Source organism: Eptesicus fuscus, chromosome 3 (genome assembly GCF_027574615.1).
Source record: "Eptesicus fuscus isolate TK198812 chromosome 3, DD_ASM_mEF_20220401, whole genome shotgun sequence".
Taxonomy (NCBI): Eukaryota; Metazoa; Chordata; class Mammalia; order Chiroptera; family Vespertilionidae; genus Eptesicus; species Eptesicus fuscus.
Genome location: NC_072475.1, coordinates 109,175,647 through 109,181,969, shown reverse-complemented (window position 1 = coordinate 109,181,969; position 6,323 = coordinate 109,175,647). Strand labels below are relative to the sequence as shown.

Sequence of the window (6,323 nt, the reverse complement as noted above, 5' to 3'; positions counted from 1 at the left end):
ATCCTCGAGGGTCTCATTAAATTTATCGGCCTTTTCCATAAAATTCTTGAAAAACCTTATAACCATGGTTTTGAACTCTATGTCCATTCATTTGTTCTCCTCCATTTCTTTCGTTTGGGATCTGTTTCCTTACCTCCTCATTTTCGCTGCTTCCCTGAGTTGGTTGGGTAGCTTTGTGTACTAGGTGTCCTATTGGTTCAACAGGTCAGCCTTCCAGTTACCTGAGGTGGACACTCTTGGTGTACCCCTTTGTGGTCTGTGTGTATAGCCTTGTTGTAGTTAAGTCTTGATTGTTGTTGGTGTCACTGGGAGGAATTGACCCCCAGGCCAATTGGTTGTGAGGACCCGCTGTGTCTATAATGGAAGAATTGCTGTGCTGGAGACACGTTTATGTGGCAGGACTTGTCCCAGTAGGGCTTTGGTGCTCACTGAGTCTGCCTCTTGAATGTGTCCCTTATGAGAGTGGTTGAAATCTGGTGTCGTCTCACACCAACCACTAGATATACTAGTGTCTGGATCTCCAATGGGGTGCAGGTGAGCTACTGTCTGAGGACCCCCAGCAGGAGCTACAGCAAGAACTACAGTTTTCTCCTCTTTGCTTGGGCAGTTTTGGAGCAGTCTGACTGGAGCTGCAGTTAATTGGTTAAGCTGCCACAGAACAGGCCATTTATATGCAAAAGCTGCTGTGTGGAGCCTGGGTGGGTTTGTAGATTGTGCAGGGCGGGGTCTCAGGGCATCACTAGGCTAGGGCATGGCAAACGGCATGGCTGCCGTCAGCCGTCTCTGCCTTTCCGCCTTTCCAAGTCCCTGTGTCCCGCGTTCTAGTGCAGTAAACAATGATTGCTGGGCGTACCTCTGCAAAAAAGTCACTCTCACTTTCCGACCCGATGGCCAAGCGTCCTGCTTCTCCCCGTAGGCATCTGGGTCCCCCACGTGTCCCCAGAAACTGGATTTCAGAGTGATTGGGAGCTTGTCTCCCTTCGGGTTGAAGAAAAGCCATGTGCCCAGTCACCCGCCACCAGCCCAATTCGCGAGCCTCCGTACCTCAGCTTTCCAGCGTTTGTGCTCCTTTCTCTTCTTAGTTGTAAATCGTCCACTCAGCCAGCTTTCCTGTGGTTCTGGGTGGTAGATGTTTTGTCTTTTAGTTGTAGTTTTGAAATTGTTGTGCGAGGCAGCAGTTTAGTTGTTTAACTTTGCCACCATCTTGGTTCCTCCTCCACCTAGGCTTTTATTAGTATAGATTGCTTAATCCTTTCACCTTCTTTCATTTAGCTCCTAATCCCCTTTCCCTCTGACAGCTGTTAGTCTGTTCCATGTAGCCATGCCTCTGGTTCTATTTTGTATTTCAGTTTATTTTATTCATTAAATACCACATATAAGTGAGATCATATGGTACTTTCTTTCTCTGACCAGCTTATTTCACTTAGAATAATACTCTCCAGGTGCACCCATACTGTTGCAAAAGGTAAGATTTCCTTCTCTTTACGGCCCAGTAGTATTCCATTGTGTAAATGTTCCACAGCTTTTATATATACTCATATATGATGGACCCTTGAATTGCTTCCAAAAATTGGCTAGTGTAAATAATGCTAAAACTAATATAGGGGTAATATATTCTATCAAATTAATGTTTTGGGTTTCTTTGGATATATTCCCAGAAGTGGAATCGCTGAGTCAAAAGGCAGTTCCATTTTTAAACTTTTTGGAAACTCCATAAATGTTTTCCATAGTGTCTGCAGCAGTCTGCATTCCCACCAACAGTGCACAATGGTTCACTTTTTTCCACATCCTTGCTAGCATTTGTTGTTTGTTGATTTATTGATGATAGCCATTCTGACATGGGTGAGGTTCTATCTAATTGTGGTTTTAATTTGCATCTCCCTGATGACTAATGAAGTAGAGCATTTTTTCATATGTAAATTGACCAGCTGTATGTCCTTTTTGGAGAAGTGTTTATTCAGGTTTTTTTTTTCCATTTTTAAATTGGGTTGTTTGTAAAATTCTTTTGTAAAATATGTTTTTATTGATTTCAGAAAGAGGAAGGGAGAGGGACAGAGGAATAGAAACACCAATGATTGAGAATCATTTATGGGCTGCCTCTTACACACCCCCTGCTGGGGATCAAGCCAGAAACTTGTAACTTGAGCATATGACATGACCAGGAATTGAACCTCAACCTCCTGGTGCATGGTCATTGATCAACCACTGAACAACACTGTCTGGGCAGTATAAGTTCTTTATATATTTTAAAAACTAACCCCTTATAAAATGTAGTATTGGCAAATATTTTATCCCATTCAGTGGGCTCCCTTTTCATTTTATTGATTTCTTTTGCTGTGCAAGATCATCTTTAATTCCTGTTATTTCTTGTCATTCCTTCCCCAATTTGGTAGAATATACTATTTACTCTATATTAAACTTGATCTAGAATCAGATAATTTTACCTCCTTCATAGCTCCCCCATTATTTTAGTTTCCACAATCCCTCTCTTGGACATTATATAGCCTCTTAACTGTTCTCCTTGCTTCTTTCTTTGCCTTACCCCATCCCACATTGTATTAACACATTTCTGAGTGATTCTATTAAAACTTAACTCAGATCCTATCATCCCTCTGTTCAAAACCTTCTAATGTCTATTTCTCCCATCACAAATGGCTAAGTACTTACAATGACTTACAGGTCTTTAAAGAACATGCCTTCTATTATTTCTATGACTTCATCTCCTCCTTTGCTTCTCATTCTGTTATAGTCACACTAGTGGCCCGGTGCACTAAATTTGTGCACGGGGGGGGGGGGGTGTCCCTCAGCCCGCCCTGCATCCTCTCCAATCTTGGACCCCTGTGGGATCGGGCCTAAACCAGCAGTCAGACAACCCCCTCGCAATCCGGGACTGCTGGCTCCTAACCACTCACCTGCCTGCCTGCTTGATCGCCCCTAACCACTCTTCCTGCTGGCCTGCTCATCCCCAACTGGTCCCCTCTGTCATTCTGCTTGCCCCCAACTGTCCCCCCACCAGCCTGATCACCCCCAACTGCCCTCCCCTCCTGGCCTGATCACCCCTAACAGCCTCTGCCTCGGCCCAGCCACCATGGCTTTGTCCAGAAGGATGTCTGGAAGGTCTCATGGTCTAATTAGCATATTACCCTTTTATTAATATAAATAGGATATGACATACTGCCATAACTATAACATATCTACCAGTATTACTCTATGAGAATACATACTTCATGCGATAGGAAGGCATCTAACACATTACATTTTATATGTTGTAAGTAGTAGGAAAAACTGTATTCATAGCATAATATACACCCTGTGACTTCTCTTCCTGATTTGGCAATGGTTCTCCAGTTCTTTGAACATTTCCTGGCCCCTAATGTATTTATTTTGTCATTCAGTGTAACTTTATTTACTGTTTATTGCACATGATTTGAAGTCTTTAATTTCTAACCACCAAAGTTTCAAAGGACAATATTTTTCCACGAAATTTAACATGAACATTAGTGAATTCCTGTATTCATGTGTTTTTATTGTAAACATCTGAATTATTCACATTGTCATAGATCCTGAACTCATAAGTGTGGACCATGCACAGGCTGGCAGCAAGCCAGGAAGCCACTCTGCAAGCAAACAGATACTCTGCATAAAGAGAAAAGTCATAGCACAACATTTATTTAATGTCCAACCTGAGTCACCTCAGAATGTTATATATTCTGAGGTGACTCAGAATGTTATATATATATATATTCTGAATCACCTCAGAATGTTATATATATTGACTTCTGAATTTATATAGTATTGGGAACTCAACTGCTTGGTTGGTGATGGGGTTGACCTGGTTTAAGGAGGATAATTCCTGAAATAATTAAGGAAAGGGGGCCTCAATCTTTCTTCTTGGTTGCTTGCTTCTCCCCAGAACCTTCATCTTTCTTCTCGTCCTCAGCTTCTTGGGCATCTTCTCCTTCACCTTCACCTCCTTCTTCCTCCTTTGCATCCTCAAATTATTCCTTGGCACCTTCTTCCTCTTCCTCTCCTTCCTCTTCCTCAGCCACTTCCTTCTCCTTCTCCTCCTCTTCAGCTTCTCCTTCAGAGGAGGGTTCATCCTTAGCTTCCTTGGCTTTTGCAGCCTCAATGGTCTACTCCACCTCGATCTGCTCCTCCTGGACGTGGCTGGTGTATTAAGAAGGGAAGGAGAAAACAGACATCAAGTAGGAGCTAGTCTGTAAACCACCATAGGCAGATCGACCAAAGACCTGGGAACTCTGGGAGTAGCCGCTGGCTATGCTTCCCACACTGGTGAAACTGAGCCGGGTCTCCTCACCTTCCAAGAGTTTCCTGTAAGCTGCAATGTCAATGTCCAAAGCCATCTTCACATTGAGGAGGTCCCGGTGTTCTTTTAAATATCGTGCCATTTCACTCTTTGTAATTCTCAACTCATTTTCTAATTTGTTGATTGTGTCCTGCATAGCACTAACGTCAGAGTTCTGCTTATCCTCCAGCTCTTGCAGCTGCTTTCCCAGTGCTTCATTCTTGACCAGGCTTGCTTCGATCTCCAGGGTCTTGACCTTGAGCAGGTGGCGGCTCTCCGACACCTCATCCTTGGCGGTGCACACCGTGTAGGTGTTCTTGGCAGCGCTCTCCGTCAGCACGGTGAAGCGGCTCTTGTACCATTCTTCAGCATTCTGCATGTTCTTGGCAGCCAGCTTCTCATACTGGGCGCGGATGTCCTTGAGCATAGTGGAGAGGTCGGACTTGGAGAACATGTCCATCTCCATGGAGATCTGAGCATACTGGATCTGTGCCTGCAGCTCGGTGCCCCTTCTTCAGAAAGGCGATTTCGTCCATCAGGCTGTCAACGCGATTTAAAAGCTCAGGGCCAGCAAGAACTGCCTCGTCTGCACCTTTGTGTGCCTCCATCAACCAACCAGCCCTTGGCTTCCTCATGGTTCAGCACCTCTTCCTGGTAGTGTGCCTGCAGGTTGCTCCCAGTCCTTTCCAAGCCCCGGTGCCTCCTAACTACCCACTGCCCTCTCCTTGCATGGAGGGGTGCGGTGGGGTAGGGCACAGGCATCCCATTTTCATTAAAATGTTCAACCCGGGCCTGCTCCACTGATGTCTGCAGGTGGCCCGGGGGAAGATAGTGATCCCAGAGACACTGGCCACCCCCATCTGCCTTGGTCCCCGATTGCGGCCGGAACCCTGTAGGCAGCATCTGGTGCTGCCCGCCCCTCCTGCATATGCAAATTTACCTGCCATCTTTGTTGGGTTAATTTGTATATCACTCCTGATTGGCTGGTGGGTGTAACGGAGGTACAGTCAATTAGCATCTTTCTCTTTTATTAGTGTAGATTGGCCTTCTACCTATTCCTCAAGCACACCACTTATGCTGCTGCCTTAGGACCTGTGCACCAGCTGTTACCTTTGCCTGTGAAGCTCCTCACACAGACAGTCACATAGTGAACATTTGTCTCTCCTTCAAGGATGCTCAAATGTCTCATTCTCAGTGAGACCTGCCATGACAACTATATTTAAAATCACAAGTTTCAGCCATGCAATCCAAATCCCCTTACCCCTCTTTATTACATTTTTAGCACTTTTTAATTTCTAACATACTTTATAGTTGGTGATTTATTATGGCTATTGTTTATTGTCTGTATCCCTAGAATCTGTTTTGTGTGCTCCTTATATTCTGAGCATTCAAATTAAAGTCTGGTACATGGTAATATTCAATATTTGTTAAATAAGACTTAACATTTATAATATACTAGAGGCCCAGTGCACAAAATGTGTGCAGTGGTAGGGTCCCTAGTAGCTGCCAGCTGCCGGCCAGGTACTCCCTCCCTTTCCCCCAGCCGGCCCACCCCCTGGTCAAACTCCCGGAAGAATTCTGATGGAGGAGACAATTTGTATACTATGCTTTTATTATATAGGATTGTGGTTTGAGTGTAAATTATTTGCAGTTCCTAAGAATGTAATTACTTTGTATTATGTTATGCTGTTGTATTGTATTCTTAGTATTTATTTTACCCTTTTGTTTCTAAAAATATAATATGGTTTTCCTTCTAAAGCTGATATTATTCTGCTGATGTCTGTATTGGCTACTATCCACAATGTTGTAGAATGAACCAAGTGCTAATATATTTATTAGTGTGTTGGTCTCTTAATTTGTGGCACAAACTCAGTGAGCTATGAACTCTAAATCTTTTGGTTTATTTGTTTAATAACAGCTGTTGCTATTATGTCTCATTTGCAAATAGTCCTGAAGCAAAAGCTATTGAACAATCTATTATTTACAAATCCAAATTTCTTATTTGTGAAAGACATAT

The 6,323-nt window shown here is 43.6% G+C and overlaps 1 pseudogene; it reads right to left on the bottom strand.

The window, feature by feature from the left end:
* Window positions 1-3,878: 3,878 nt before the first annotated feature.
* LOC103303297 (neurofilament light polypeptide-like) lies at window positions 3,879-5,209 on the bottom strand (annotated as a pseudogene).
* Window positions 5,210-6,323: the final 1,114 nt, after the last annotated feature.